The 22,042-nt window shown below is 38.2% G+C and overlaps 1 protein-coding gene across 2 annotated transcripts in view; it reads right to left on the bottom strand.

Annotated features, from left to right (window-relative positions):
* ZNF782 (zinc finger protein 782) overlaps positions 1-22,042 on the bottom strand; it is a 54,905-nt gene that overhangs the window by 25,569 nt on the left and 7,294 nt on the right. The window lies entirely within an intron of this gene.

Here is a 22,042-nt window from a genome sequence, read left to right as displayed (position 1 = left end):
TTAAAAGTGGTTCCCTTATAAAGAAGAAGAGATTCTGTAGTGCCCTGCAGTGAAGTTTCCCTGGTCACCAGAACCTATGTGTGTTCCTTGTGCTTTCTTCTGTGGATGAGGCACCTTTTCCTTTAGTCCAGTTGTCTGCAATGTCTCTCTGCCTCTGGTGGGCAGGGTTTAGCTTCTATGGTGATAGTGGTCACTTTGGGGCTGCTGTGGGCTTGATCTGAGTTAGACCAAGTATTTGCTGGAGATGCAGTAGCACTGAAGTGCAGGGCACTTTCCGTTTTGTCCCCTGAAAAGTTTTCCTTGGTGGAGGGGCCTGCTGTCAGACCAGCTGTCTGTCCCCAGCCCACGGCTAGGGCCATAGTTTGACTGCTGTTATGTGGTTATCTTTCCCGCCCCATTGCTGGCCTTTGTTGTGGCTGTTTGCACTCTGCCAGGCTTGTCACAGTGATTTGGTTGGGCTCTAGCCAAAAGTGTAGTGGAAGGGGTGGATCCGCAGAGGTGCAGAGGGTGGAGGTTGAGGGCGGGGATGCATAATGTTAACAAGCGTTGGGAGGATCCTGTCTGGAGGGGGCATGTCCATAGGGAAACCTGTGTGTGGGGACATTGTTAGCAAGTTAGGTAGCAAGTATTGACACTGCGCTGGTTCCCATAGGTTGCTATGCTGGGGGTGGGGGTGGGGGAGGGAAATGGTGCTGGCCAACTCCTTTATTCCTGGAGAAGGCTCTGAATGATCCCTATCTCTCCAGCACAGGCTCTGACATTATTAAACAAATCTCCCTCCCATATACCCCAGCATATTTTCAAACTGCTACTCTGTTTTTTCATACACGCATTTTTTATTGGTGTTCAATTTGCCATCATACAGAATAATACCCAGTGCTCATCCCATCAAGTGCCCACCTCAATGCCCACCACCCAGTCACCCCTACCCCCTGTCCACCTCCCCTTCCACCACCCCTAGTTCGTTTCCCAGAGTTAGGAGTCTCTCATGTTCTGTCTCCCTTTCTGGTATTTCCCACTCATTTTTTTCTCCTTTCCCCTTTATTCCCTTTCACTATTTTTTATATTCTCCAAATAAGTGAGACCATATAATGTTTGTCTTTCTCTGTTTGACTTATTTCACTCAGCATAATACCCTCCAGTTCCATCCACGTCAAAGCAAATGGTGGGTATTTGTAGTTTCTAATGGCTGAGTAATATTCCATTGTATACATAAACCACATCTTCTTTATCCATTCATCTTTCGATGGACACCGAAGCTCCATCCACAGTTTGGCTATTGTGGACATTGCTGCTATAAACATTGGGGTGCATGTGTGCCGGCGTTTCACTGCATCTAAATCTTTGGGGTAAATCCCCAGGAGTGCAATTGCTGGGTCTAGAGAAGATCTATTTTTAACTTTTTGAGGAACCTCCACACAGTTTTCCAGAGTGGCTGCACCAGTTCACATTCCCACCAACAGTGCAGGAGGGTTCCCCTTTCTCCACATCCTCTCCAACATTTGTGGTTTCCTGCTTTGCTAATTTTCTCCATTCTCACTGGTGTGAGGTGGTATCTCGTGGTTTTGATTTGTATTTCCCTGATGGCAAGTGATGTGGAGCATTTTCTCATGTGCTTGTTGGTCATGTCTGTGTCTTCCTCTGTGAGATTTCTGTTCATGTATTTTGCCCATTTCATGACTGGATTGTTTGTTTATCTGCTGTTGAGTTTTACTCAGGTTCCTGCTTTGCCATCAACTTGTCTTCTATGTCACTCACTCGTTCTCTACCTCGTTAACCCTCATCGTTAGGACCTCTAGTTTGGATTGTATCTCATTTAATTGATTTTTAATTTCTACCTGATTAGATCTAAATTCTGCAGTCATGAAGTCTCTTGAGTCCTTTATGCTTTTTTTCTAGAGCCACCAGAAGCTTTATAATCATGCTTCTGAATTGGCTTTCTGACATTGAATTGTAATCCAAATTTTGTAACTCTGTGGGAGAGAGGACTGTTTCTGATTCTTTCTTTTGAGGTGAGGTTTTCCTTCTAGTCATTTTGCTCAGTGCAGAGTGAACAAAAACAAGTTGTATTGGGAAAAGGAGAAAAAGAGAGAAGAGAAAGAAGAAAAGAAAAAGAGAGAGAAAAGAAAAAAGAAAAAAAAACGGGGGGGGGGGGAAGCAAACAGAACTCAAAAAACAAGGGGGAGTATCCTCTGATTCTGTATACTGTAAATCCCTCGACTTCCCCTGGAACTTTCCAGTGCTGCTTGGTTAATAATTTGTTTTTCTCAACCGTCTAGTTGGTCTTCTGGGGGAGGGGGCTCCTGTGCTGATTTTCAGGTGTTAGCACTTGGGGGAGCTGCTCAGCCCCCTGCCTGGTGTAGGGCTTAGTGAAAGATGTTTATCCTGTTTATCCGGTGAGGCCACTGTGAGGTTCAATGGGGGTTTATCCTGTAAGGCCCCAGGAGGAACAACAGTGGCAGCGTCCAGCTCTGGAGCCCTGGATTCAGCTCCTGCAGTAACTACAGAGCTCTCAGTCTGCAGGGGCCTGGATGCTCCGGGGGCAGGAGCCGCTGATCTGCTCAGCTCCGCTGCCTGTAGGCTGGAGCGTCCTTGCTGTCCTGTGCCCTCCTGGCCTCTGTCTGTCCCAGGGGGAGCGCCGGATCTTGGGCTGTGTCCTGCGCCCCTGTGCTCCTGGGCCTGCGCTGTTGGAGTCGCGCTCCCGGCTGCGCAGCTCCCTCCCCGCGGAGCCTCTGCCTGATCCGCTCCCAAGCTGCTCCCGGGGCGCGCAGCCCCCTGCGCACGGAGCCGCCACGTGTGCCGCCTCCGAGCTGCTCACGGGTCCAGCAGTGCGCTGCAGCTCTCTAGGGAGCTCAGCAGCGGATTGTGGCGCACTCTCCCCGGGCGCAGGTGTCTGTTAGTGTCCCTGGGAGCCTGAGGGCATCCACGCCCCTCCTGGGATCCTGCACCAACTCCCTGTGAGCGCCTTTCCGTCAGGGAAGATTGGTGAAGCCCCCGCTTCTCCAGGACAGGGCTCTCCTGTTCTGGGGGCACTCGCCCCGGCCTTAGCTGGGCTCCTCACGGGGCCCCTCTCCCCCTTGGATGCCTTTTGTTTCTTTCTTTTTCCCCACGTCTTCCTACCTTGATAGAGGCATGAACTCTTCTCACTGTAGCATTCCAGCTGTTCTCTTTAAATCTCAGGCCGAATTCCTAGATTTTCAAGATGATTTGAAGGTTATCTAGGTAATTTGGTGGCGACAGGTAACTTGGGGACCTGACTCTTCCACCATCTTGCCCCGCCCCATCAAACTGCTAGTCTTATGTTTTATCACTGCAGGCTGCTTGTGTTGTTGTCTGTAAAAGGGTGGGGAGACTCAGTCCCTGATCGCTAGGAGATCAGCTACTGATTTTTAAAGTTCTGAGTGTTAAGTCCCACTAATTTTAAGAACTCAGGAAATTTGGTCCTCTGGTTTTCAAAGCCAAGTGTTATGGGCATTAATCTTTCCTGTGTGTCCTCCTCAGTGTGAGAGTCTGTTTCACTCCCCTCTCCACACCCTCGGAGAGGGGCATCCTTCCCTTCCCATAGGCAGACCCATGGGCTGTTTAGCTCCATACTGCACCTTTGGCTTTTGTATCCTCTTTGATATGGCCTCTTCTCTACTTTCTGCCAGTCTTCAGTTTGTTTTCTGGGTTATTTACATTGATGTGAGCATCATCTCGTTGTATCCATGGGATGAGGTAAGCTTAGGGTCTTCCTACTCTGCCATGTTCCCTGAAGTCCTAATGAAGATTTCTGAAATATTTTAATAATTACCAAAATGCGATACAGAAAATGCTGTTGGAAAAATGGCACCAACACACTTGCTCAGTGGAGGGTTGCTACTAGTCTTCAATTTATGCAAGAAGCAGTATCTGTGAAGTGCAATAAAGTAAAGCACAATAAAATGTAGTATGCCTGTATTTGTGTGTGTATACACACAGACTCTAATGTTAGGTGTGTATTTAATTGTTACATCTTCCTGTACAATTGATCCTTCCCTTATATAATGACATTTGTTTCTAGAGAGTTTTTTTACTTTATGTCCATTTTGTTGATATTAAGTATAGCAGCCATGCTTTTTTCTGGTTACTATTTACATGAAATACCTTTTCCCAACCATTCTCTTTCAGTCTGTATGTGTCTTTAAGTCTAAAATGAGTCACTTGTAGACAGCATTATCCTGTTTTTTAAAAATTATTCAGGTATCCTATGCCTTTTACATTGGGGCTTTAATCTGCTTACATTTACCTATTGGTAGGTGAGGACTTATGCCATGTTATCAGTCATTTTCTGTTTTGCAGGGTTTTTTTTTTTTCTTTTCTTACTGCCTTGCTACCTTTATTAAACATTTTTTTTTATGTTGATTTGCTTTGTTTCTTTCTATCTTTTGTGTATCTATTACAGGTGTTTTGTTTGAAGTTACCTTGACTATCACATACAATGCCTTGTAATCATAACCATCTATTTTAGTAACAGCTTAACATCAGTTGCTTATAAAAATTCTGTACAATTTATGTTCTTATAATCAGAGTTATTTTTATATTATGTATCTATTTAATTTTTAAAGTAATTTACATACCACTATTGCAGTGTTACATTATTCTATATTTGACTATTTTTATTCATGAGGTTTATGCTAACATATACTTTAGTGTTTTCATTTTGATTTGAAGAACTCTGGTTAAGCATTTATGTAATGCAGGTCAATGGCAATAAACTCCCTTGGTTGTTCTTTCTGTGAGAAAAACTTTTAGCTCTTCTTCATTTGTAAATGATAATTTTGCCAGGTATAGTATTCTTGGTTGGAAGGCTCTTTTTTTAGTGTTTTGAATATATCATCCTACTGTCTCCTATCCTGCAAGGTTCCTGCTGAGAAATCTAAGTCTTATGCATGTTAACTTCTATTTGATGAGTCACTTTTTGCTTGCTGCTTTCAAAATTCTCTTTATGACTTTTGATAGTTTGATAATAATGTGCCTTGGTGTGCTCTTATTTAAGTTTATCTCATTTAGGGATCCCTGGGTGGTGCAGCGGTTTGGCGCCTGCCTTTGGCCCAGGGTGTGATCCTGGAGACCTGGGATCGAATCCCACATCGGGCTCCCGGTGCATGGAGCCTGCTTCTCCCTCTGCCTGTGTCTCTGCCTCTCTCTCTCTCTCTCTGTGACTATCATAAATTAATTAATTAATTAATTAATTAATTAAGTTTATCTCATTTAAGTCCTTGGAGCTTCACAAATCTGGATGTCCATTTCCCTCTGTAGATTTGAGAATGTTTTAGCCATGATTTCTTTAAATAAACTTTGTTTTTTTCTTTTTTCCTGAGACTCCTAGAATGTGTGTACTGGTTCTTTTGGTGGTATCCCCTAATTCCTAAAGGTGTTCTTCATTCTTTTTCATTGCTTTTTCTCCTCTGACTAGATAATATCAAATGACCTATCTACATATTTACAGATCATTTCTTCTTGATGAAGCTATTACATTCATTGTGTTCTTCAGCCCCCCAATTTTTTTTTAATGATTTCTATCTCTTTGTTGAACTTCTCATTTTGTTCATGAAATGTTTTCCTGGTTTTACTGAGCTAGTGGTCTGTTTTTTTGTAGCTTACTGATCTTCCTTAAAACAATTACTGTTAGTTCTTTCCCAGCCAATTTGTGGATCTCCATATCTTTGGGGTAGATTACTGTAAATTTATTCTTTTCCTTTGGTAGTATAATGTTTGCTTGGCTTTTATTTCCTTTAGTTTTGTGTTGATGTCCTTTGTTAGGATCATTCACTTATTTTAAACTCTACAGACTGGATTCAGTGAAGAAAGACTTTCACCTAAGGGTGGGTATGAAGGAGCTAGTTAGGTCAAGTGTGGCAGCTCCATCTCTGTGAGGGGCAGCAAGGTGTGGACTTCAGGAGCTCCATCAGCTAAAGTCAGCAAGTCAGCACTGGGGTTTGTTAGCAGGGAAGGCTGTAGGTATCTACAGCAGCAGCAAAGGCTGCTGGACTACTGGTCTCCTGTGCCCCATAGACGGATGTCATGGGCAAGAGATTCTCTCATGGTGCCAGGGTGCAGACACACAGAATGGCAGCATCAATGTTCAGGACTCGAGCATGTTCATGATGTTTCCAAGGTGTCACGGCTTCACCCCCAAAGAGAACACAATAGTGTCTTCTGTTCCAGAGGATCACAGCAGCATGGACTCCAGGCAGCTCTATCAGCTAGGGTAACCATAGGCAAAGACTATATGTGTCCTCATTAAAGAAAGCTGCAAGGTGTCTTGTGACAGTGAAGACTGTTAGAGTCCTTGGTAACAAAGGCTGCAGGGGCCCTTCTGCTCTTCTTTCTCCCAACAAAGGAATATAGGTAACAGAAGTCCTCTTGGCACCAAAGGCTGCCAGGCTGGGACATGGGTGGTACATGTAAAATGTTTTCTATGCTTTTCTAAGCCACTGTCCTCAGTTTTGCACTATGCTAGGTTGCTGCAATGTGTTAATTGTACTCTAGAGATGACCCAGGTCTATTTTCCTCAGTCGATAGTTGTTAGATCATTACTGGGGAACAAGAGCTGGGAACTCCTAATCCGCCATCTTACACTGGACTCTCCTTCACTTTTTTCTATGATTACATTCTCATAACTTATTTTGTAAATGGAGGTTTGTACCTTTTAACTCCCATCATATATTTCAAGTTCCCCTACCACCTGCTGCTGGCAACCACCAATTTGTTCTCTGTATCTATGAGCTTGGTTTTTGTTTTTAGATTCCACATGTGAGTGAGATCATATGCTGTTTGTCTTTCTATGTCTGAATTATTTTACTTAGCATAATGCCCTTAAGGTCATGTCACAGATAGCAAGATTTCATTCTTTTTGGGGGGCTGAATAATAATTCACCATAAACAAATAAATACAAATATATATAAATATACATTTCTTAAAGTCCATTTACCTGTCAGTGGACACTTGGGTTGTTTCGATTATCTTGGCTATTACAATGCCACAGTGAGGGATACCTTGGTGAATCAGGAGTTGAACATCTGCCTTCAGCTTGGGGCATGATCCCAGAATCCTGGAACCGAGTCCACATCAGGATCCCTGTGGGGAGCTTGCTTCTCCCTCTGTCTATGTCCCTGCCTCTCTTTCTCTGTTTCTCATAAATAAATAATAAATCTTAAAAAAAAATCTACAGTGAACATGTAATATATCTCTTTAAGTTACTGTTTTCATTCAGATAAAGACTCAGAAGTAGAACTGCTAGATCATATGGTAGTTCTATTTTTAATTTCAATACTGCTTTCCATAGTGATTGTACCAATTTACATTCCCACCAATAATGCAGAAGAGATTTTCTTTTCTTCACATCCTGGACAACACTGTTATTTCCTGTCCTTTTGATAAAAGCCATTCTAAGTAGTGTGAGGTGACACCTCGTATTTTTTATTTGCATTTCTTCAATGATTAATGATGTTGCGCACCTTTTCATGTACTTGTTGGCCATCCAAAATGTCCTCCTCAGAAAAAGATGTATTCAGATGCTCTGCCCATTTTATTTTTTATTTTATTTTAAATATTTTATTTATTTATTCATGAGAGACACACAGAGAGAGGCAGAGACAGAGGCAGAGGGAGAAGCAGAAGGAGAAGCAGGCTCCATGCAAAGAGCCCAATGTAGGACTTAATCCCACTCCCGGATCATGCCCTCGGCCAAAGGCAGACACTCAACTGCTGAGCCACCCAGGCATCCCATCTGCCCATATTTTAAATGAATTGTTTGGTTTTTGCTGTTGAATTACAGAAGTTCTTTAAAGACATATGGTTTTCAAGTATTTTCTCCCAGTTAGGTTGTTTTCATTTTGTCGATGGTTTCCTTATTGTGCCGAAACTTATGTTTTATGTAGTCCCACTTGATTTTTGCTTTTGTTCCCCCCAAAAAATCATCACAAAGACCAATATCAAGGTACTTGCTGCCTTTGTTTTCTTCTAGGAGTTTTATGGTTTCTAGCCTTACAGTGAAGTTTTTAAATACATTATGAGTTAACTTTTGTGTATGGTATAAGATAATGTCCATTTCATCCTTTTGCACGTGGCTGTCCATTTTCCCAACACCTATTTTAGAGATTGTCCTTTCTGTATTGTATTCTTGGCTACTTTGTCATAAGTTAATTGACCATATATGCATAGGTTTATTTCTGGGCTCTCTTTCATTGATCTGTGTGTGTTTTTATGCCAGTACCATATTACTGTGATTACTACAGCTTTGTAATATAGTTTGAAATCAGGGGGTGTGATGCCTCCAACTCTGTTCTTTCCCAAGACTGTTTTAGCTATTTTTTATCTTTTTATGGCTCCATGCAAATTTTAGAATTGTTTTAACATTGTTTTTGTTTTAACAGAACTAACATTAGTTCTGTGAAAAATGTCACTGGAATTTTGATAGTGATTGCACTGAATCTGCAGACTGCTTTGGGTAGTATGAATTATTTAATGATATTAATTCTCCCACTCCACAAACACAGAATACTTTTCTATTTATTTCATTTCTTCAATTTTTTTCATCAATGTCTTGTTGTCAGTGTACAGGTCTTTCACCTTCTTAAATTTATTTGTAGATATTTTATTTTTTGTAAGTGAGATTGTTTTTTTTTTCTTCTGATAGTTTCTGTATATAAACACAACAGATTTCTATACAGTGATTTTTATATTCTGCAGCTCTATTGAACTGATATATTAGTTTTTCTGTAGAGTCTTTAGAGTTTTCTATGTGTAGTATCATGTCATCCGCATATAGTGACAGTTTTACTTCTTCCTTGCCAATTTGAATCCCTTTTATTTTTTTTCTTGCCTAATTGCTGTGGCTAAGCCTCCCAATAGGATGTCAAATAAAAATGGTGAGAGTGAGTATCCTTGTTCCTGATCTTAGAGGAAAAACTTTCAGCTTTTCACCATTCGGTATGTTAGCTGCGGGTTTGTCATATGTGGCCTTCGGTATGTTTAGATACATTCCCTCTATACCCATTTTGTTGAGAATTTTTATCATAAGTAGATGTTGAATTTTGTCAGATGCCTTTTCTGCATATTGATATGATCACATGATTTTTATCATTTTGTTAATGTGGTATGTCTTGTTGATTGATTTCCAGATAGTGAAACATCCTTCCATCTCTGGAATAAATTCCACTTGATCATGCTATATGATCCTCTTATATTGTAAATTAAGTTTGCTAACATTTTCTTTAAAACGATTTTATTTATTTATTTGAAAGAGAGAAAGGGAGAGAGACAGTAAGAGTAGGGGCAGAAGTAGAGGGAGAAGCAGAGTCCCTGTTGAGCTGTAAGCCCGATGCAGGACTCAATCCCAGGACCTGAGCTGAAGACAGACACTTAACCTACTGAGCGACCCAGGCACCCCATCAGTTTGCTAATATTTTGTTAAGGACTTTTGCATATATGTTCAGGATACTGGCCTGTAATTTTCCTCTTTGTGGTGTTTTGTCTGGTTTTGGTATCAGAGGAATGCTGGCCTAGTAAAATGAGTCTGGAAGTGTTCTAGCCACACTCCTTCCTTCACATTGTTTAACTGGATTTTTGTTTTTTACCTTTGAATTTTATGAGTTTATAGTAAGTTTACTGTGATATATATGATTTGCATATTTCATATTAGTCTGTGACTTGTCTTCTCATCCTTTTTTTGCAGTCTAAATTTTTAATTTTTTAAAAAAGATTTTATTTATTTATTCATGAGAGACACACAGAGAGAGGCAGAGACAGAGGCAGAGGGAAAAGCAGGCTCCATGCAGGGAGCCGAATGTGGGACTCAATCCTGGGACCTCAGGATCATGCCCTGAGTTGAAGGCAGAGACTCAACTGCTGAGCCACCAAGGTGCCCCTAAATTTTTAATTTTGATGAAGTCCAATTCATCAGTGTTTTTGTTGTTGTGTATCTAAGAATGCATCAAGTTTTTGGTCCAAAGATTTTCTCCAAAAATATTAAGATTGTATTTATTTATTCATGAGAGATACACACAGAGAGGCAGATACACAGGCAGAGGGAGAAGCAAGCTCCCCAATGCAGGACTTGATTCCCAGGCCCCAGAATCATGCCCTGAGCTGAAGGCAGATATTCAACTACTGAGCCACCCAGGCATCCCTGATTTCCTCCAAATTTTAAAAATTATGTCATTTTATATTTACATTTAAATTTATGGTGCATTTTGAGTTAATTTCTATATAGTGAAGTTTAAGTTGAGATCATTTTTTTGCCTGTGGATATGCATTTGCTTTGTAACATTATCTTTCTTCCACTGAATTGTTCTTTCCTTTGTCAAAAATCAGTTGGCTGTATTTTCATGGGTTAATTTCTGGGTTCTCTAAATCCGGTAGAGTGATACTTCCCACATTATACTTCTTGTTCGACATTATTTTATCTGTTCTAGTTACTTTGGCTTCAATTGTAAATTTGGAATAATGTTGTGATTTTTAAAATGTTGCTTGGTCTAAGATTTACATTTAATGTATCAGTTACCAATTTTGTGAGATTTAATCCCTTTACTGCAATCCATAAACTATATACACTTATTTAGATATTTGATTTTTTTAAATCAGGGTTTTGTAGTTTTCAGCATTAAAGTCCTATACATGTTTTTTTCAATTTATATCTTAGCATTTGATTACTTTGAGTGACTGTAAATGGTGTTGTAAGTAACTTTGTTTTCTCATCAGTTGCTAGTTTATAAAATATTTTTATATATTTTTTTATGCTGGCAACTTGGTGAACATTCTAGGGAAGCTCAGCATTCATGGGGTAAATTAAAATTAATCTACATAAACAAACGCAGCTCTGCAAAATTGTTAAGCACCAGGAAACAAAAATATACAATCCAACTTGACTTCAGGGAGCTCAAAGAAACCTTTCTATAAAAAATGTGTGCCATTTTTTGAAGTTGGGTGGGGAGGGATTCACTGGACTATTTACTATTTTGTGAAAGTTTTCAAACTCAAAGAAAAAAAAATGTTAAGATAAAATGAAGCTTGAGTAAATCTTTAAGGAAAGTATAGGAATAACTGAAATAAGGAAATATGAGTATTCCAGAGAAAAGAACAAGTACCAAGATCCTTGTAAGAAAAGGAGACAGTGTGTACATGGTTCTAAAAACAGATGAGTAAGGCTGGAACAAAGAAAGCAAGAGGGCATATGGTAGAAGATTCTCTTGAGAATCAAGAGAATATATTTTCTTGAAGCCATATTTTGACATTTTTAAGCAATCAACAGCCAGTGAGTGTTCTAAGTAAGGTAGTAATACAATCACATCTATCTTTAAGAAATATAAATTTGGGGCACTAAAATATTTTCAGATTCATTAGCTTTTACCCAACATCTCATTTCTAGGAATTTATCTTAAAGGTATACCTGCACAGGTACAAAATGATATATGTACAAGGTTATTCAATACAATATTGCTGGTAACAACAGCAAAATATAAAAACCTCAAATGTTCATCATTGACTAGTTAATAAACTTGTGTTGCATCTACCCACAAGTGAAGACCATAAATTCATAATATAGACAAGAGCTTATACATAGGCAATGAGTAATATTCAGTATAAAATAAAAAAAAGAGAAGCAGAATACTGTGCAGAGAAAGCTCTCCTTTGATCAAGAAAGGAAGAGAGACAGGAATTATATAATTGCTTATATTTGCAAAAAGGAAACACTGGCAGAAAAATCAGAAAGTAATAAAAGTAGGACAGGAGGGGAAAGAATGAAGGGAAGAAGAATGGAAATGAGGCTTTGACCTTATCTTTGAATATAGTTTGGGTTTTTGAACTACATATATATTTCACATATTTAAAAATTACACTAAACTTAAAAGCAATTCTTAAGTGAAAATTTCGGAGGCTGATGGTTCCAGATAAGATTAATTAGACATACTTTATTCTGTCCCTCCCCTTAAGACCATCTTATATCCTAGACACTACATATAAAGCAAAAATACAGAGACTTTGGACAGTGGAACAAAGGAAAGAGATTGGCTAATGATCCCTGAATCTAAGAATGAACACCTAGTTTCCTGAGTTTTATTTTTGCCTAACATATCTAAATTCAATACTGGATAAAAGCAACCCAAACAACCCAATCTGTGCAAGCAAATGTACACAGAAAAAAAAAATCCCATTAAAGACTGCTTTCTCTACACAAGTAAAAGGAAAGGGGTAGCCTAGAAAGAAAATTTTAGACAACTGCTTTACTTCAGCTGTATACCATGAGAAAACATTGATGCCTACCTCTATCAGTAAAGACAGATTTCTACCACCATTCTGCAGTAACAAAGTACCCTTCCACCTTTCCAGTGGGGTGATGTCAGAAGAGGACTAGTACAGAGCCAAGACTTTCACCACAGACCAGCAGCAAAAACTGGCCCCAATCCCTAACTCATGGTGTCTACACAGGCTAAGTAGAGAATCTGGACTCTAAACCTTACCTGGCAGTAAGAAACAGTATTTTCCTGTCTCCAGCTGCCAGAATGCCAGAGGAAGGTGAAACTGAAGGTGAAAAAGATTTAGAATCTCATAATTCCTAGAATGTCCAAGATAAAAATAATGATAACAATAACAATCTATGAGATGATTATAGCATAGGAATAACTTAATGATAACATTAGCAGAAGGGATGGCAAGGGCCACAGTTATGGTACATAGCTGTTATATGTCCACTATGTGTGAAGTGGTGTGGTTATGTGTGAAGTGATAGTCTTACGGTTAGAAGATGGACATAGATTACTTAAAAAGGTATAATGTAAATATCAAACAACCACTAAAAAGATTTTAAAATAAGTATATGTGATACATTAAGAAAAGGAATAAATTGGAGTCATATAAAATGTTCCTGAAGGCAAAGAAGGCAAGAAGAAAAAAAGGAACTGGTAGGGAAAATCAAAGAATAAATTCAATGAAAAGTTAAAAAATTTAATGCAACTACATCAGTTAGTCATCATAAATATGAATGTCTAAAAACACCCAATGAAAGAGCCTGTCAACACGATTTAAAAAAAGGTAGAAGGGAACTCTGTGCTGACTGTAAGAAATATGTTTTATATACAAAGACTCAGAATAGTTAAAAGTTAAGAGATAAAGAAAAATATGCCATGCTAATACTAATCAAAGAAAGAAAACTGAAATGCATTAACTCAGAGAAAGTGAAACTTCCAACTCAAAACATGGAAGATTACCAAACATCATACACATTACCAGGATATTACCCTCTATAAAAGGGTCTACTCTCTATGAAGACACAACAATTCTAAATATTTATTCACCTAAAAACAGAGCTTGAAAACATATTGGGCAAAAAACTAAAACAACGTATACACAAAACTTCCTGTTAGATTTGGATCCTTGAACTCTGCTCTGTCAGTATTAACAAATCAGGAAGGCAGATCTTTACTAAGGATGTGGACAGCTTGAATATCACTAGCAATGAACATGGACCTACTGACATATATTAAGGGTATTCCAACAATAGAAGAACACACATTTGTCCAAAGTATACATGAAATATTCATCAAAATAGAACATATTCTAGGTCAAAAAGCATATTTTAACAAATGTGCGTAGAAATTAAAAAATATGTCCTCAGATTACACCAGAAGTAGATAAGAAATCAAGTACAGAAAGATAGCTAGAATATTCCTAAATATTTGGAAATTAACCAATATACTTCTAAATAATGCATCAAATAATACAGGAGAAATTCTGAAATTATTTTTAGATGAAAATAAATTCGTGTGATGCAGTTAAGCAGTACTCAGAGAATAGTTTATAGCACTAAATGCACATAAAAGAAAAGAAAAAAATAAATAACCTAAGATTTTTTTTTCTTTTTTCTTTCTTTCTTTCTTTCTTTTTTTTTTTTTTAGATCAGGCTCTTTTTTTTCTTTTCATCTTTCCCCCCTCCTCTTTTTTTGGAATCAGGCTTATAGTTTTTCTGATTGTCTGCCTGGGTTTTTGTTGTTGTTGTTGTTGTTGTTGTTCCTTTTCCTTTTCTCTTTTTTAGGATCAGGCTTTTTTCTCTTTTTTCCTTTCTTTCCTTTTCAGATTTTTTTTTTCAACAAATCAAAGCCACCTAGATGAACTGCAAACACTTCCCACTGAAATCAAGGAGGAACTCTGCAGGGGATGGGCCAGTAGGAAAGAACAGCCAAAACACAACAGCAGAGTGCACATAGTATACACCAGAAACACTTCCCAAATGGCAGGGCCCTGCACAGTGTTTGACCTCTTTTTAATATAGCATTACTCTGAGATGCAGGAAACATAATAAGCTTCCAAAACATGAAACAGATAGAAACTTAGCCAAAATGACAAGATGGAGAAATTCTCCCCAGAAGAAAGGTCAGTAAGATATCACAGCCAGGGACTTGCTCAAAGCAGATATAAGCAATATACCTGAACAAGTATTTAGATCAACAGTCATAAGATTACTAGCTGAACTTGAAAAAAAAATATAGAAGACACCAGAGAAACCTTTGCTGAAGAGATAAAAGACCTAAAAACTAGCTGGAGAGAAATAAAAAAAATGCTGTAACTAAGATGCAAAACAGACTGGATAAAATCAGTATGAGGACTGAAGTAGCAGAGGAGAACATAGGTGATACAGAAGATAAAATTATGAAAAAAAAAATGAAGCTGAAAGAAAAGGCGAAGAAAACTATTAGGTCATGAAGGTACACATAGAACTCAGGGATTCCACAAAGTGAAATAATATCTATATCATAGGAGTCCCAGAGGAAGAAGAGCAGGGAAAAGGGGACAGATGGTTTATTTGAACAAATTACATCTGAGAAATTCCCTAATCTAGGGAAGGAAACAGGCATTCAAGTCCAAGAGGGACAGGGAATGCCCCTAAAAATCAACAAAAGTAGGTAAACACCATGACATAGCATAGTGAAATTTACAAAATACAAAGATATAGAGAGAATTCTAAAAACAGCTCAGGAGGGAAGGGCTTTAACCTATAAGGGTAGGCATATAAGGCTGGCAGCAGACCAATCCACAGACACCTACCTGGCAGGCCAGAAAAGATTGGCAAGATATATCCAATGTACTAAATGGAAAAAACATGTACCCAAGAATAATTTATCCAGTAAGGCTGTCATTCAGAATAAGAGAGATAAGGAGTTTCCAAGACAAACAAAAACTAAAAAGGAGTTTGTGAACACTAAACCAGCCCTGCAAGAAATATTAAAAGGGATTCTGTGAGTGGAAATAAAGGCCAAAAGTAACAAACACTAGGAAGGAACAGAAACAATCTACAGGAATAGTAACTTTATAGGTAATACAATGGCACTAAATTCACATCTTTCAACAATTACTCTGAATTGCAAATTGACTAAATGCTCCAATCAAAAGACATAAGGTATCAGAATTAATACAAAAACAAGACCCATGCATATGGGTCACAGATTAGGACTCATCTGGTACAAAAAATCAAGAGGATACCATTCATGTTTTTGAACCACAGTGATATGAAACTTGAAATCAATCACAAGAAAAAATTTGGAAGGACCATAAATACATGTAGGTTAAAGAACATCCTACCAAAAAATGAATGGGTCAACCAGGACATTAAAGAATTAAAAACATAAATGGAAGGAAATGAAAATGAAAATACAACAGTCCAAACCCTTTAGGATGTAGCACAGGTAATCCTAAGAGGGAAGTATATAGCAATACAGGCCTTCCTCAAGAAGCAAGAAAAGTCTCAAATATATGACCTAAACTTACACCTAAAGGAGCTAGGAAAAAAGGGCAAATAAAGCCTAAATCTAGCAGCAGAAGGGAAATAATAGGGTAGAAATCAATGATACAGAAATTTTAAAAACCCAGTAGAACAGATCAATGAAACAAGGAGATAGTTCTTTGAAAGAATTAACAAATTTGATAAATCTCTAGGCCAGCTTTATTAAAAAGAAGAGAGGACTCAAGTAGATAAAATCATGAATGAAAGAGGAAAGATCACAACCACCACCACCGATACCCAATTACAAAAGAATATTATGAGCAACTATATGCCAACAAATCAGGCAATCTGGAAGAAATGGATGCACTTCTGGAAACATATAAACTACCAAAACTGAAACAGGAAGAAATAGAAGACTTGAATAGACCCATAACCAGCAAAGAAACTGAAGCAGTAATAAAAAATCTCCCAACAAATAAGAGTCCAGGGCTGGATGGTTTCCCAAGGGAATTCTACCAAATATTTAAAGAAATTTAATACCTGTTTTTCTGACACTTCCAAAAATCAGAAATGGAGGAAAATTTCCAAACTCATTTTATGAGGAAAGCATTACCTTGATCCCAATACCATACAAAGACACTAAAATCAAGAATTACAGACTGATATCCCAGTGACCATGGATGCAAAAATTTTCAACAAGCTACTAGCTAATTGGATTTAACAGTACATTATAAGGATTATTCACCAAGACCAAATGGGATTTGGTCTTGGACAAACGGGTACAAGGGTGGTTCAACATCTGCAAATCAATCAACGTGATACATCACATTAAAAAAAAAAGAAGAAGAAGGGATCCCTGGGTGGCGCAGCGGTTTAGCGCCTGCCTTTGACCCAGGGCGCGATCCTGGAGACCCGGGATCGAATCCCACGTCAGGCTCCCGGTGCATGGAGCCTGCTTCTCTCTCTGCCTGTGTCTCTGCCTCTCTCTCTCTGTGTCTATCATGAATAAATAAATAAAATCTTTAAAAAAAAAAAAAAAGAAGAAGAAGAAATAAAATGGGCACCTGGGTGGCTCAGTGGTTGAGCATCTGCCTTTGGTTCAGGTTGTGATCCCAAGGTCCTGGGATCAAGTCCCACATCAGGCTCCCTGGACGTAGCCTGCTTCTCCCCCTGCATATGTTTCTGCCTCTCTCTGTGTCTCTCATTAATAAATAAATAAAATCTTTAAAAAAATAAAAATTTAAAAAAGAAAGGACAAGAACCATTGTGCCTCTCAGTAGATGCAGAAAAAAGTACTTGACAAAATATAGCATCCTTTCTTGATAAAAACCCTCAAGAAAGTAGGGGTAGAAGGAATATATGTCAACATCATAAAGGCCCACAGCTACCATCATCCACAATGGGAAAAAACTGAGAGCCTCCCCCCTAAGGTCAGGAACACAACAGGGATGTCCATTCTTACCACTATTTATCAACATAGCACTGGGAGTCCTAGCATCAGCAATCAGGTAACAAAAAGAAATAAAAGGCATCTAAATTGACAAAGAAGAAATCTAATTTTCACTCTTCACAGATGACATGACACTATGCAGAAAACCCAAAAAACTACACCAAAAAAATTGCTAGAAATGATACAGGAATTTAGCAAAGTTGCAGGATATGAAATCAACATAGAGAAATCTGTTGTATTTCTATACATCAATAATGAAGCAGTACAAAGAGAAATCAAGGAATCCATCTCATTTACAACTGCACTAAAAACCATAAGATATCTAGGAATAAACCTAACCAGCGAAGCAATGACTCTATCTATACTCTGAAAACTATAGAGCACTTATGAAATAAATTGAGGAAGACACAAAGAAATGGAAAAACATCCCATGCTCATGGTTTGGAAGAACAAATGACACATTCAATGTAATCTCTATCAAAATAACAGCATTGGGATCCCTGGGTGGCGCAGCGGTTTGGCGCCTGCCTTTGGCCCAGGGCGCGATCCTGGAGACCCGGGATCGAATCCCACATCGGGCTCCCGGTGCATGGAGCCTGTTCCTCCCTCTGCCTGTGTCTCTGCCGCGCGCTCTCTCTCTCTCTGTGACTATCATAAATAAATAAAAAATTAAAAAAAAAAAAAAAAAAAACAAAAAAAACAAAATAACAGCATTTTTCACAGTGCCAGAACAAACAATTCTGAAATTTATATGGAACCACAGAACACCCCAAACAGCTAATACAATGTTGAAAAAGTAAAACAAAACTGGAGGCTTTATAATTCCAGACTTCAAGCTATAATATAAATCTGTAATCATGAAGACAGTATGGTATTGGCAGAAAAACAAACCCATAGATTGATGCAACAGAATAGAGAACCCAAAAATGGACCCTCAACTCTACAGTCAAGTAATCTTTGGCAAAGCAGGAAGGAATATGCAATGGAAAAAGAAGGACTTCAAAATATATTATACAAAGCTATAGTAATAAAAACATTATGGTACTGGCATGAAAACAGGCATATAGACCAATGGATTAGTACAGAGGCCCAGAAATATATTCATACATATAGAGTTGACTTAAACAATGGTGCAAAGAATATGCGATGGAAATAGAACAGTTTGTTCAATAAATGGTGTTGGGAAAACTGGATATCCACATGCAGAAGAATGAAATTGGGCTGTTATTTCAAACTACATACAAAAATCAACTCAAAATGGATTAAAGACTTTAAGCATAAGACTGAAAAATCATAAAATTCCTAGAAGAAAACATAGGGAGATGGCTCCTTGGCATCAGTGTTGGCAATGGTTTATTGGATATGATACCAAAAGCACAAGCAACCAAAGCAAAATTAGAGAAGTGAGACTACATCAAACTATAAAGCCTCTGGAAGCCTTTATAGTTTATAAAGACAGCCTTCTTTATAAACTATAAAGGAAACAAGAGTGCAAAGGCAACCTATGGAATGGGAGAAAATATTCAAAAAGTAATGAATAAATCAAAATATACAAAGAAGTCACAAAGTCATACAGCTCAATAGCAAAAAACAAAACAACAAATAATCAAATTAAAATAATGGGCAAAGGACCTGAGCTGACATATCTCAAAAGCAGCTATGCATATAAACAAGTTAATGAAAATGTGCTCCACATCACTAAACATTAGGGAAATGCAAATCAAAACCACAATGATATATCACTTCACACCTGTTAGAAAATAGTGATTATCAAAAAGACAAAAGATAACACATGTTGGATATGGAGAAAACATAACCCTTGGGCACTACTGGTGGGGATGTAAATTGGGACAGCCCTTATGGAAAATAGTAAGGTGGTTCCTCAAAAAGCTAAAAAGAGAACTACCCTGGGGTGCCTGGCTGTCTCAGTTGGTGAAGTATGTGACTCTTGATCTCCAGGTTGTAAATTCAAGCCCCATGCTGGGTGTAGAGATTATTTAAAAATAAAATCTTTAAAGATTTTATTTATTTATTTATTCATGATAATCACAGAGAGAGAGAGAGAGAGAGGCAGCGACACAGGCAGAGGGAGAAGCAGGCTCCATGCAGGGAGCCCGACGTGGGATTCGATCCTGGGTCTCCAGGATCGCACCCTGGGCCAAAGGCAGGCGCCAAACCACTGTGCCACCCAGGGATCCCAAAATAAAATCTTTTAAAAAAGCAGAATTACTCTATAATTCAGCAATTCCATTTCTGGATTCTATTTCTGGATTCCATTTCTGGATATATCCAAAGAAAATGAAATCAGGATCTCAAAAAGATATCTGCATTCCCATGTTCTTTGCTGCTTTATTCACAATAGCCAAGACATAATCTAAATGTCTGTTGATGGATAAATGAATAAAGATGTGTGTACACACACACACACACACACACATTATTCAGCCAAAAAAGGTGAAGGAAATTTGTTCAACATGGATAAATCTTAAAGGCATTATGCTAAATGAAATAAACCACATATAGAAAGACAAATATTGATCTCACTGGACCTAAAACAGTCGAACTCCTAGAAAATAAAAGTAAAATGGTGGTTGTCAGGGGCTGGAAGATGGGGAATGGGGAGATGTTGATTAAGGGGTGCAAAGTTCAGTTATGCAAGACGAGTAAATTAGGAGATCTAATGTAATCTGAGTTAATAATACTGAATTGTTTACTAGAAATTTGCCAAGAGGGGAGATTTTTAAGTGTTGTCATCACAAAGAAAACAAAGGTAACTAGGTCAATTAACATGGATATGTTAATTAGCTTAATTGTGGCAATTGATTCACAATGTGTACATCTATCAAAACATCAAATTGTATACCTAAGATACATAATTTTTGTAATTATATATCAATAAAGATGGAAAAAATGCACAAAAGCCATAAACAGATATTTTCCTAAGGATATATAGATGGCATAGGAACATTAGGAATATTTAACATCACTAGCCATTAAGGAAATGCAGATTAAGACCATGATGGGCTACCATTATATACCCATTACAACCACTAACACAAAAAATAGTGATGATACCAAATACTAAGAAAAATAGGGAGTAACTGGATTTCTCATACACTGCTGGTGGAAATGCAAAATGGTGGTAAGCCATTCTGAAAAACAGTTTGGCAGTTTCTTTTCTTTTTTTTTTTTTTTTTTAAAGATTTTATTTATTCATGAGAGAGACGGAGAGAGAGGCAGACACACGGGTAGAGGGAGAAGCAGGCTCCCTGTGGGAAGCTCGATATGGGACTTGAACCCCAGACCCTGGGATCATGACCTGAACCAAAGGCAGATGCTCAACCACTAAGCTACCCAGGAGTCCTAGTTTGGCAGTTTCTTAAAGACTGAAACATATATTTACCATACAACCCCAATCATACTAGGCATTTATCCCAGAGAAAAATAATTTATGTTCATGCAAAAACTTGAACAGGAATGTTTACAGCAGCTTTATTTATAATAGCCTCTAATTAGAAACAACTAAAATACTAAAAAAAATTCAAATGACTAAAAATGTTTTTCAACAGGTGAACGCCTAAATAAACGTTATATATTAGGGGATCCCTGGGTGGCTCAGCGGTTTCACACCTGCCTTTGGCCCAGGGCGCGATCCTGGAGTCCCAGGATCAAGTCCTGCACCGGGCTCCCGGCGTGGAGCCTGCTTCTCCCTCTGCCTGTGTCTCTGCCTCTCTCTCTATGTCTATCATAAATAAATAAAAATAAATCTTAAAAAAAAAAATAAATGTTATATTCATACAGCAGAATACCAGGTAGATGAAGAGTATATTAGTAGCTGGTAGAGATTAGGGATGGTGTGGGATAGGGGATGGGTATGATTATAGAGGTGGCATGAAAGAAATCTTTAGGATGATAAGACAGTTCTGTATCTTCATTGTTGTGGTGTTTACATGAATTTCCACATGATATAAAATGGCTACAGCTATTCATACACACTGTATCAATGTCTATTTCCTGGCATTGATATAGTATAGTTATGTAAGATCTAAGCATTAGAGGAAACTTCTGAAGAATAAAACTGTGCCATTACTATCATATAAAGTTTCTTCAAAACTATATGTAAAATAATTGGAAAATATTTTTTTCTTAAAAAGGCAAGACAAGGGCAGCCCCAGTGGCCCAGCGGTTTAGCACCGCCTTCAGCCCAGGGTGTGATCCTGGAGACCGGATCGAGTCCCACGTTGGGCTTCCTGCATGGAGCCTGCTTCTCCCTCTGCCTGTGTCTCTGCCTCTCTCTCTCTCTCTCTCTGTGTGTGTGTGTGTGTGTCTCATGAATAAATAAATAAAATCTTAAAAAAAAAAGGCAAGACAAAGTTTGCAAAACATATATTAGACAAAGGTCTGAACTTCTGAGAAGATGAAAAAAAACCAAAAAACTAAGCTAAAAATGGAACTGAAAATGTGATCACTTCATTAAAGAAGATTATTACTGGTAAAAAAGCACATGAAAAGAGGTTCCATACTGTTAGTCATAAGGGAAACACAAATTAAAATGTCATTATGATATAAGTGATACTAACTAGAATGGTTAAAAATAGTAAGACTTACCAAACTAAATGTTTGTAACCGAAGAACATGAGAATCTTCAGACATTGCTAATAGGCATGAAAAACAGTAGAGCCAACTTGGAAACATCTGGCAATTTCTTATGAAGTTATATATAAGCCTACCAGAAGACCCAGCAAACCCACTCCTCAGTATTTACACAAGGAATGAAAACATGTTGATACAAAGACTTATATAGATCATTCATAGTTTTATTCATAATAGCCCCAAACCGGAAAAAAAC

This window comes from Canis lupus, chromosome 1, assembly GCF_048164855.1.
Source record: "Canis lupus baileyi chromosome 1, mCanLup2.hap1, whole genome shotgun sequence".
Lineage (NCBI taxonomy): Eukaryota > Metazoa > Chordata > Mammalia > Carnivora > Canidae > Canis > Canis lupus.
The sequence above is the reverse complement of the archived record's forward strand: the minus strand, read 5'-3'. Positions and strand labels throughout refer to the sequence as shown.